Source organism: Aedes aegypti, chromosome 2, assembly GCF_002204515.2.
Source record: "Aedes aegypti strain LVP_AGWG chromosome 2, AaegL5.0 Primary Assembly, whole genome shotgun sequence".
Classification (NCBI taxonomy): domain Eukaryota; kingdom Metazoa; phylum Arthropoda; class Insecta; order Diptera; family Culicidae; genus Aedes; species Aedes aegypti.
This window is the reverse complement of record NC_035108.1, coordinates 101,757,735-101,769,830: the sequence shown is the minus strand read 5'-3', so window position 1 is coordinate 101,769,830 and position 12,096 is coordinate 101,757,735. Positions and strand designations below refer to the sequence as shown.

General features: G+C 39.9%; 1 protein-coding gene across 18 annotated transcripts in view; it reads right to left on the bottom strand.

The window, feature by feature from the left end:
• LOC5579878 (guanine nucleotide-binding protein subunit beta-1) overlaps positions 1-6,844 on the bottom strand; it is a 45,907-nt gene extending 39,063 nt beyond the window's left edge. For 2 of the 18 annotated variants that reach the window (XM_021841728.1, XM_021841729.1), the window contains exon 1: positions 6,298-6,553. The gene's annotated coding sequence lies outside the window, so the exon portion shown is untranslated. Of the gene's footprint in view, positions 1-5,983 lie in introns of all 18 variants that reach the window. The other 16 variants (XM_021841726.1, XM_021841733.1, XM_021841735.1 and 13 more) reach the window with 16 other exon arrangements.
• Between the last annotated feature and the right edge of the window lie 5,252 nt (positions 6,845-12,096).

The following is a 12,096-nucleotide window of genomic DNA, read 5'->3' as shown; positions in this document are numbered from 1 at the left end:
CCCTTTCTGAACCAAAGGTTTTGATGGTTTCTCTGAGATTTGCACTAAATTGTCCATATTCACATAACTGTTCTCTATTGGGAATCGTATAGCATGCTGGGAATGTTTTAACCAAAGTCCTCCAAAATCGTGGGTGAGTCGTTGATGACTTGGTCGAGAACGGCCCTTGTGATTGTGAGTGTCGTTTACAGGAGGAGAAGGTTGGCATTCTAATGCAAATAATTTAAAGACAAAACGCCCACACAAACATAGCATTCAACAACTTTAGATCGGAATCAGTTTTAAGGATTAGACACATAAGGGAAAACAGTACCCGATTAACAAGCTATAGAACAGTAACTAGGGATTTACGGTCTAACTAAGATCTCTGCGATTTCAACACTGTGTTACAAGTAAAAACTAATAATTGCAGTTAAGTTGCGGTGCTTTCGGTGACTCGACATTTCTGTGTGCTGCTGGATCACTTTTTGCTGTACTGCAGCGTTCGCGTCATCGTGTCGATAAAGGGAAATTGTACCAGTTATGGTTCCCTATTTGGCCATATGTGAAATTTTGTTAACTTTTACAAATTAAATCTTTTTGAATGTTAATATCAAGATATATCTTAAAGCTTACTACTACAACAAACAAGCCATTTCGAAACGTGAAGACATTCAAGTAATCACGTAAGGCGAAATAGGGAACCACTATGGCCATAACTGGTACACCTACCCTATTTGGACGTGTGCGAAAGGAGCACGTGGCGCTGCTTGATGTGCTTGGCACGGACATGTGCCTCCTTGGTGTAGTTGCTGGGGAACCACCCGACGGCCCTGTCCCGGATCCGCTCGCCTTCGTACCAGCCTTCCGCCATTTTACTGTGCACGTTGACCACTTCCGTGATGTCCAGATCCAGTGCGTCCGGTTGCAGTGGCTGATAGGGATGGATGGCCACCACCTGGGGGCAGTCCCACTGCTCGTAGATCTTCTCGTCGGGATTTTCCGAGGATAAGGATTCCGTCATCTTGAGCCAACGCTCGTCAACGGACAGCTGATGATCATTTCGATAGTTTTTCCCTCGTGGTCCTCCAGCAGCGTCATTATGATCAGGTGCTTTCCGATGGCTTGCATCTCCTTAATCGGAAGCATATCTCCGGACTTGACCACCAGCAGAGCACGTGGACAATAGTCCGTGATTAGGTAGATTTCGTCGCCCTTCTTCTTGGTCAGCACGATCAAACCGGTGAACAGAAACGCGTGGATGCTGCTCTTGCTGAACTTCTTGCCGAAGGTGAGTTTGGCGTCGGCGCCGCGCCACAGCAAGTGCACCAGTTCGCCCTTCTTCTCCAGCTTACGCATCATGCTGCCTGGTGGACTCCATCTCGTACATCTGTTCGCTACGATGGGCCACATCGTTGCACTGTTTCAGGATCTGGTTGATCAGTACGAAGGTCTTTTTCCAGCTGATGAACTCGTCGTCGACCGATTTGAGTTGTTGAAGGACAGCATCCAGCAGGAGGCGCATCCGTGTTACCCGCTGCATCGGAAGCATCAGGAAGGATGACAGACTGAGACCATAGCAAATCGGGTCCGATTCCAATTCCAGTAGCGTTTTGGTAAACTCGATTTTGTTCGCCTTGATGTTGGAGAAGAGCGTCTTGCGCTCGGAGGATGTTAGCATCTTGACGTCCCGGAAGGCCGGATGGATTTGTTGAAGATATTTACTGGGGAACTTCGGTGACCGAGTTGGTGATAAAATCGCTGCGAATGCAAAATTTGCAACAACAACACTGTTGATGCAAACAACAAAAACAACACCGATCGAATAAAAAGGGACAAACATTCTACAAACCGTTCGCCCGAAAAAATCGAGAGTTTCATATTGATTGTTGGTAATATTGCAGTTTTTTTCATTCGATTCGTTGTAATCTTGTAACGAATTGATCAAATTGATCTGGGATCTGGGATTCTGAAATTCAGGTGAGAATGTTGAGGTTTTGATGGGAATTGTAGTGACTCCAATGGTGATCGTAAGAATTCAATGAGGATCCCCCTGAAAAACTAGGGATCCCATTTAAGGGGACACGGGAGACCGTGTTATTTTCCCTATATTTCGTCTCACTCTAACAATAATCATCAAAACATTGTGGAAGCAAATCTCGGGTTTTAGTGAACCGATGAAGCTGAAAATTTATCGGGTTGTGCACTACATATATAGAATCATAGTGATACATTTTCGCATCGATATATGGAGTGGTTCTTGGGATTTGCTTCTTGAAATGGATAGGGTGATTATGATGACGTCCCGTGCGGCCTTAAATTATTAAGAATCTTATCGATTCAAAAATTCGCATCGGAAGGTATCCGGAAGATATTTACCGACATTCAAAGATTTATATTAAAGTTTTGCTCTGAAATCCCAACAAAACTGGAAATAAACTGAATCTCAAAGGTTTTTACAAGAATTCCATAGATCAGCATCCGAATTCCAAAGATTCGCACCAGAATTAACAGGAATTCCACCTAAATCCCATAAATTCTTACAGATATACCGTCTCAAAGAAAGCCTTAGAATTCCAAGAGATTAATAACTGGAATCCCATTTCCACCATAATTTTAGAGTTTTTACCAGATTTCTAAAATTTTCACAATATCTCCAAGATTCCAGTATTATCATAACAAATCCAGAATGCCTTTCGGAATCCCAAAATTCCTACAGGGTTTACGGAATAAACCATTTTACGAGAAGTTTCGGAACAGCTGATCGTTGCAACGGCATCAATTGACAGGAGACCTGGGATTCTGTTGTGATAAAATACAGCATGATTTTAAAACAACGCTTAGTCTTACCAAGGAGAACCATAGAAATGGATTTCTCCAAAGATGCATTCAGAAATTATCTGAATTCATCCAAAACTCCTTGAGAAATTTATTAAGAAAGACCTGACTCCTCCAAGATTTTATCCAGCGATTCGATTCTCTGATACATCCGCCAAGATTACCGATCGAAACGTCTTCTAATTCAATCAATAACTTCTCCTGAAATTTCTAAGGACTTCTTTAAAAAATGTCAAAAATGATAACTTCAGCAAATGCTCAAGAGATTCCTTCTAAGATTTCAACAAAAAATCCTCCTGTATATTTTTGAGATTTTTTCAAGTAAGTCATGAAAGTTTTTTTCGGGAATGTCTCCAGAAAAATGACAAGGAAATATAAAAATAAATCCCTGAGGTTTTTCTACAGGAAATCCTAGAATAAACTCAAATAAAACTTGGCTAAGTTTTTAAAGTCTCCCTTAGTAAACAAGGATCTTTGAAATAGTTCCTGGGCTCTTGAGGAAGTTTTAGAAGATTTCCTAGATTTGCTTAGAGAATCGAAAAAAAATCAATCGAATCTCAAGATACTATTCCGGAGGATTTTCCAAAGAAATTTTTCGAAAAACATTGGACATAATCTCTATAGAAATTTGTGTAGGATGATCGGAGGAATTATTGGAAATCAATGCTGTAGTATAAACTGGTGGAGAAACTTAATAAACTTTTGAAGATTGCATGGGAATTTCTGAGAAACTTTTTAAGAAATGTTTGGTAAAACTGGAGGAGTAATACTTGGATGACATGCTGTAAAAACTCCTAGAAAAAAAGTTCGAAAACCTCCTCAAGGAATTTTGGATTTCCGTGAGGAAACATAGATAAATTCTTCAAGAAACGCACATTTTCAGACGGGGGAATTCTTGCAGGGTTTCTTAAAAAAAAATCCTTAAGCTATTTTTTCAAACACTCTGCAATATGGAATGTGGATTTCCTCGGAAGAAATGTTCTGAAGATCTCCTAGAATAACAACTGGAGATATTCTTTCAGGCATCCTTTGAAAAAACGTTGAAAGAATTTCTGGGAGAAGCTGATCGAATTTGTATGTATATTGAACATATGTTAAACAGCTTAAATTATTTTTCCATTCCTTTGACCTACCTGCCCTACACACTTCCCGCGCCATTGTGTTATAATAAATATTTAAAAACATAACTTTCATCAAATGAGCGGTATCTGGTGCCCTGATGGTACTACCAGGGTGACCGGCGCACCGGGAAATCGAGAAAACCGGGAAAAAGCCGGACATTTCAAATCACCGGGAGGAACCCGGGAAATATACGGGAATTTCAATCAACACCGGGAAAATTTTGCATACCAGTTAATATTCCAAATAAACTTGGGGAAAAATCTAAAACAGTCGTTTTGATTACCCAAGACTGCAGCGCCGAAACTAGTAGCTCCAGTTAATATTCCAAACAGCACAATCCGTATACAATTATTTAGATGATTTCTACTATAGCTTCAACATTTGAATCCCAAGTTAGTTAATAAAGTGTGGATATAGTATGGGGCCATCCATTAATTACATAAGGGGTCATGGGGGGAGGGGGTGTTTGAGAATTCTTACGAGCCATACAAATTATTTTTAATTTTCATACAAAAATCTTACCATGGGGGGAGAGGGGGTTGAAAAACCGCAAAAAATGTCTTACGTAATTAATGGATCGCCCCTATGTATATAGAAACAGTACATTTGTACAAATGCTTGCAATTGAAACTGATTTGATCGATATTTTAGAAATGGCCTAACCGAAGACTCTATTTCATTCAGTAATTAATTGGACTACAAGCTAAAAACTTTTAGTAAAGAAAAATCTGTTACAACATACAATGTTTGAATGCTATCAATTACACTTTTCTAAACACTTTTCTAAACAACAATTCGCTTAGCCCTGTACAAACGCTCTGTCATCGTAATCAACGTCATCATCAAAACTTGAAAAGCAGTTTTTCTGTTCAAAACTAAAAATTATTAGATGAAAATGAGTTCATTGTGTTTCGGTAGGGGAACAGAATACAGTGAACACATTTTCCTGTAAATTTTCTTGATTTTGAACGAAAAAACTGCTTTTGAAAATTCCGAAATCAATGACGGATCCTCCCCCTTAATTGCATTTAGAACTTTATGAGTCTTTGCCAAAAAACCCACCTCTTAGTACTTAGATTTTTTTTATTGATAAAGGTATGTTTTTGGCAGCCTCAGGAATATTATTACAATCATTTTTCGGAATCAACTTATGGGAAAGTTTATCCAACTTTTCAAAAACATTTCTGTTACAGCCTTGTTCTTTTCTTCTGATGTGAAAGGCTTGCTATTTTCTTCTGGTTGGAATTGTGTGACAATTGATAACTCGATTTTAAGTCTACTAAGACTGTGTGCCAGTTTAGAATTAAAACTAAAGTTCACTAAATTTTTTAATAACAAATTCAACGATTACTTGAAACGACGGACGATAAAATTGCGTTTCATATATCAGACTGAAATTTAACAGAAACAATGGGTCCACAAAATTTAAATGTGTGGCAAAAATCTGATTTAGATGAGAATGCTTGGGTGTATGACTCGTAATTGAAGTCATTTGAAATGATAAAAAAAAATACGTTTTTGGCTTTTAATTGAACCGGGAAAGTTTTAGAAATACCAGGAAAAAACCGGGAGTATTAACCGGGAATTTGAAATTGACTTTTCGCTGGCCACCCTGTACTGCTTTTTGGAAATATTATTGACCTAGAATATTAATGTAACATGAAGGGCTCACATAGCCGTAGGGGATGGTACACAAATTATGTCACGCTAAATTTCAACTTTTTCGACTTTTTTGGGCATATAGTAGCTTCATGCATACACATCACAAAATGGTCAATCGGCAAAGAAACCTCTCAGTAAATAATTGTGGAAGTGCTGCTCATAAGGCCACTAATCTTAGAAGCAGGCTCTAACCTAGTAGGGACATAACGCCAGAAAGCAGAATTCTTAGTGTAATTTTCTTGAAAGATCATTTCCTTGAACGTACGTAAAGTTTAACTAATCGAATTCAAGTACAAAATGACAAATTACATTTCTCGATTACTTTTTCAAATCGACGTAAGTACAATACAATAATCAATACAAACAAAATCAAAATGTTTACAAATGGGACATTCATGCGATCATCGCCAGTCTGCTTTTGATCACAATCATCATCGCCCGCAACCCGCTTCGCACACAGATGCTGTTGTCTTCTTCGTGTCAGCCGTCGTCGTCATTGAAGTTTCCGCTCCACTCCGCGCACTTTCCCCTCTTATTTCTTTCCCACCCGCACGACACTTCCTTCTTCCTCTTATTCACTAACGACTGACGGCGACCACAGTCACCGCACACTACGACCACCACGAAAACGACAGCAGACGACGATTTCAATTTACTCAAAGCTCAACCCTCCCGAAACGACGAAATGAAACGCACAAATCCAGCAGCCAATTTCCCCCCGGACCGACACAGATCCGTTCCGTCGGCCCAACTTCCGGCCGAGCACTTCAAACCAACTTTCGCAACCGTGTTTCGAACGCGTAAGTGGCGAAATTTTCCACTTGCAAAAACAGCACAAGAATTTCTTCACACGACACAACACCTAGCTGCTGCTTCACTTGTTGCACTGGACTTGAAACAGCTTGCCGAGGTATTTTTCACTCCAATCGAAGCAACCGACCGACCGTATTCTTCTCACTTTACTTACTGCGCCTACTGAGTGCTCACTCGCTCGACGTTATTTGCATTTAATTACTGAATTGCCTCCATTGGTTTTCGTGCAATCCGATGATGATATGGCGGAGAGACAATTTACAGCAAAATAAGCCAGCACAAAATAACACTGAAAAATGATTATGATGAGAAAAATGGATGATCTCTCACACGTACACAATCGAACAGTATAGTTACTGAATGCTCCACCGAACGAAACGAAAACCGTCGACTCGACTCGACGACCGCAGCGCAGACTGATTACGGTTCTGTTGTTTCGACGCACACATAGCCGCAATTCGGCCGCCGCACCGCGCCAATCCGACGGACGGTATCTGATAACGGTAGTATGCGTGTCTCGATTGTAGACGCATCGTAATAATATGAATGGGCACGAACACAAATACGAGTACGAGAAGCAACAGATGATGAATGATAGGTACATGTTGGAATTTAGAGTGTAGGTAGGTCAAGTGGAGCTTTTTTGCTTGCATGCAACGATAAAAAGAAAGCTCGGATTCAAAGCTCGACTCATTTTCAATGGCCCACCAGTGCACAGTGGCTGCCTACTAACAAAAGCTTAAACAAAATCTTAACACCGACGGGACGTCATTATAATCACCCTATCCATTTGAGGAAGCAAATCTCAAGTACCACTCCATATATCGAAGCGAATGTATCACTATAATTCTATATATGTAGTGCACAGCCCATTAAATTTTTAGCTTCATCGGTTCACTAACATTCCAGATATGCTTCTGCAAAGTTTTGACGATAATTGTTAAAATATAGGGAATCCCGGTATCCCGTATTACCTTAAATATAGCCCAAGCTGGCTCAGGGTTCATTCCAGAGTTGCCACTTACACAGATTTATCCACATTACGAAAAATTTTGTTTATTATGACACAGATTCAATTTGTATGGAACACAGATTTTCTTTAAACAATTTTGTATGAACACAGATTTATTTTTTGTATGGAACAGAGATTTTCTAACCATGTGGATATAAATTTTCTATCAAATCACCTAGCAGCTCTGGTTTATTTAGTCGAATTTCGTTCGTTGCACTATCTTTAAATGGGCTACGTTTTAATTGGGCTCCTGTTAGTTGGGCTACAGCCCACCTAAAACGAAGACAAACGTCATTTTCTGACATAAGAAGCGATTTATCAATGTTGGTAGCTCTGTTTTTCTTTTGTTCTATGTTATTTGACAGCTCGAAACTCAGCCCGATTAGTGAAAGTCTATCACTAAGTGGGTTACAGGTTTAGTGCAATGAACGAAAGTTGACTGTATTTCGTAATGCCAAAAATGATCATTTTCGAAACCCACCCACCCCCTCATAACGCATTTTGTATGAATATTTTTCGAATTTGGTATGAACTGTAACATCTTGAGGACACCCACCCACCCCCTTCAGTATCATAAAATTTGTGGATGAGCCCTCAGATGGTGTAAGAGAATCAAAACTACCCAAACAAACTCGACCATGTGGTGGACGGGACATCTAACTGCAAAATCGCGCTGTGACGTTAAACAAAATCAAATAATCAAATGGATAGGAAGGAAACTCATTACGTACATATTATTTACGGATACGATATGGGAATAGATATATTTGCTTAAATTCCTAGGACAACATACATGTTTATTGCAAAGGTTTCAGCTTTCAATAATTGATTGTTTGTTTAGTTCTATCTGTCTCCTTCCTTGTGTATGATTTCTAACTCCTCGCTATCTAACCTACTGTGCTAAGCTCTCTACGTTCTACGTTCACGTGTTGGTAGCTCTGCTGCATATCCGCCTGCGCTCCTAGTGACAAGCTTGTTAGCGGCGGTCATGAAGACGATTCACGCACGCATTTCACGGGTCCGTAAGCGGATCCCAAGACGTTATCGAAAAAGGATTTTGATCTTCAACGACTTGTAGATTGTTGGCGCTAATGGCACATTGGGTCTTAACTATATTCAACATCACTGCCTAACACCTACATTGGTACACGAAAACACCTGTTTCGCTACTCATCACATAGTAACGCACATGCGCTACCCAGACAACCAGAAGTCGTATAACAGTTAACGAAAAAAGTCGTTTAGTTACACAAATTTCATCATGAAATATCTGGGAACTGTGGGGAAAACTTCTTCTAGAGGAAATTATAAAAACACAACTTTCAAGTTTGCTATCCAGAACACGAATGAGCCCTGCTCTTCGAGCTGGTCTGTATTTTATCTTTCCAGCACACATACAAAACTCGCACTACATTCATAGCACATCTAATGACATCAGTTACACTCTAAATCGAATTCAGTACAAAATCATATTTATATAATTCAGAGCGTGTCCAACTAAGACACTACAACTTCTTCACCCTTTAAAACTTGACCTTAATTCTAGTTTGAAATTCGAACGAACATTAATTCATCTTGAAACTATATTGTCTACTTATAATATACAAAATCTGAATCGCCCTTATTAGGCCTGGCTCGTTTTGATCGCCTTAAATCAGTGATTGAAATCGTCGGTGTCCCCAATCTCCTCTTCCGTTTTGTACAACTTTCCATACTCAATGGTTCCGAACGAACTGCGGGTTCATCACCACCGATCGACGTCGGTGCCGAGCATGCTGTAAGTTCTTCACGACCGACCGGTGCCGATGTATTGCTTGCGTCTACCATGCTTGGAGTATCCGACACTGGAAACATTACGTTGGGGCGATCAAACTCATCCAGACTACAAAACGGTCGAATTTGTGTGCGATGTGCCGTTGTTCGCACGCTTCCAATTTCCACCTGCATCCATGTCATCGTCCTCACTGTCCGAATTGTCCGCCTTAAGTCTGTTGAAAAGTCCACTAATACTGGTTTCGCCATCCTTATCAACGCCATTTTCCGTCTTCCAATCCTCAACAAACTGTACAGAATCTCTTTTCAGGTTTTTCAATTTAAAACACTTGCGTTTCAAATGTCCTTTCGACCCACAAAATTCGCAAAATCTATCCTCGTATTCCTTTTGTTTCCAGGACCCTTTGTTCCAGCCTATTTGTTTCGGCCGATTGTAAGACCGCTGTCCTTGCTGTTGCTGGTAACCTAAACGGTTCTTCACTGGTCCTCTCGGATTATTTTGCCCTGACGACCCTGCTGCTAACTGAAAAGTGTCCGCAAGCTTTTTGAAAGTTTTTCCCGTTGGACCGCGGTGACGGAGAGAAGAAATTTGCCCGTAAACTTCATTAGAACTAATTTTTCTAGCATTACAAGAGGCCATTTCCCAAGTAACCACAATTTTTTCCGCGTTTTCTAAAGTAAGATTTTCTTCACTCAACAAACGCTGCTGCAGTGCTTTGTCTTTAACCCCGGCTATTATGCGATCAAGGATTGCCTTTTTTTTGTAATTTTCAAATGAACGAAACTCCGCCTGCAGCTTCACCGAAAGAACGAAATCTTCTATCGTCTCATCCGGCAGCTGCACACGGTGATTGAATTTAAATCTTTGAATGATATCCGACTCCGATTTGTCAAATCTCCCTTTTAATTTTGTGATCATATTGTCGTAGACGATATCGTCATATTTATCGTTGGGAAACAACAGTTTGACTTCACTGTAAACGGCCGGCCCACATAACGTAGCAAAGTAATCCTTTTTGTCTTCATCTTTAATTTTATTTAACCGAAAAACCGACGCCAAACGCTCAGCCCACTCAGTAAAAGATGTCCCCTTTCTATAGGGCTCCATAATCGTCGTAAGAGCGGCCATCTCGAAAAACTTCACACCAATCACAGGAATGCAAAGAAAATTTGAGTAGCTTACCAGATACTATTGAGTCTCCCCGATACTAGCCAGTCAGCCAGCGGAACAAACAACGGAAGATTGTTGTAGAAGTCGGTTTCGTCACTTGAGCGATATTCTGCTTGTTCGCAAGCACCAGGTCTTTTTCCCAGGTAGTGGCTACCAGTAAGTAGGGATAGTACGTGCCAATCAGCAGATTCCTAAATAAACAATAGAAAAATATCAATTAATTAGAATCTTAAAACAATCTTCAATAGAAGTGTTTCGTTTTCTTTAAGAATTCCACTTTCTTTTTTTTAAATGGTTCTGCTAAATGTGCACCGCCTATTCACTGTTCATGACCTAGCACAATAAAAAAACAATGGCGATATTCGCCTGATTTGTCCACTGAATAGCCCCGTGGCGTCAGGTGCATAGAAATGAAAAGAACAATCACTTCCACCGTACATTCACTGCACTTACTCCAAAAACCGGATGACTTCCGACAACGCCAACTAAAATCACCTCTACTGGGTACGGATCACCTCACGTCGAATCGTAGAAACGAAAAATTTCTCCCACCGCTGTTGTCAACTTTTCTCAAACTGCCGATGCTGTTCTTTCCACGCTAATGACGCTGACGGTTTTCTCCACAAGTTGCCCGAATTCAATCACTACAATATCACCACGGACTTATCACCCGCAGCACTTTAAATTATGCACGCTTTCCAAATTTTCTCGTTCGCCAGCTGAAATATCTGGGAACTGTGGGGAAAACTTCTTCTAGAGGAAATTATAAAAACACAACTTTCAAGTTTGTTATCCAGAACACGAATGAGCCCTGCTCTTCGAGCTGGTCTGTATTTTATCTTTCCAGCACACATACAAAACTCGCACTACATTCATAGCACATCTAATGACATCAGTTACACTCTAAATCGAATTCAGTACAAAATCATATTTATATAATTCAGAGCGTGTCCAAACTAAGACACTACACATCACACCCGCACTACATGGTGGATGATATCGTTCGACCGATGAGTTTCCTCGCATAAAACGCTATTTTATGAGTTCATACGTACATTTCGTTTCGTTCCGTATACTCGTACGAAACAAGTTGGATCAATCCGTAGCAGCTGTCAAATCAACATTGTTATCACAAATTAAGTCGCATAAGAGTACAAACTAGTTCACAATAAAATTTACACACTCGCATTGCATGTTATTTTTCATCATATAAAATATGCACGTATATCGCCTCCACTTTTGTACGTATAAGGCCTTTTGGCAACATCTTGTACGTGAAACTTTGCGCATATAAACATCGCATAACGCAAAAGGTGATTTCGTTATGCGTACATTCTGGTTGTCTGGGTAGTGTCTTTGCATGAAAAATCGCAAAAAGATAACGTGAAAAATATTTGTACGGTGAAATGCATCTAACCAATAAATTCTTAAAATTGGGAACCTTTTTCGAAAAAAATATTTGGTACCAGTTGCGCGTAGAGTTGATGGCTTACCAAATATGTTTTCGATTAAAGCTTTCACTCACAAGATATGTTAAGTTAGATAGGATAAATAATGTATTTTGGACAGGCTAAGGATACAGTGAGAGGCAAAATAAAGTGCCCACCTTACCAGTTTTCGAATTTCTCTCATTGATTTGGTTCAAATTAAAGTTAACACACCTAAATCTTTTGTGATATTTTATTTTTGATGTTCTTTTAAAGTTGCACTTACGAAATTTTGATTA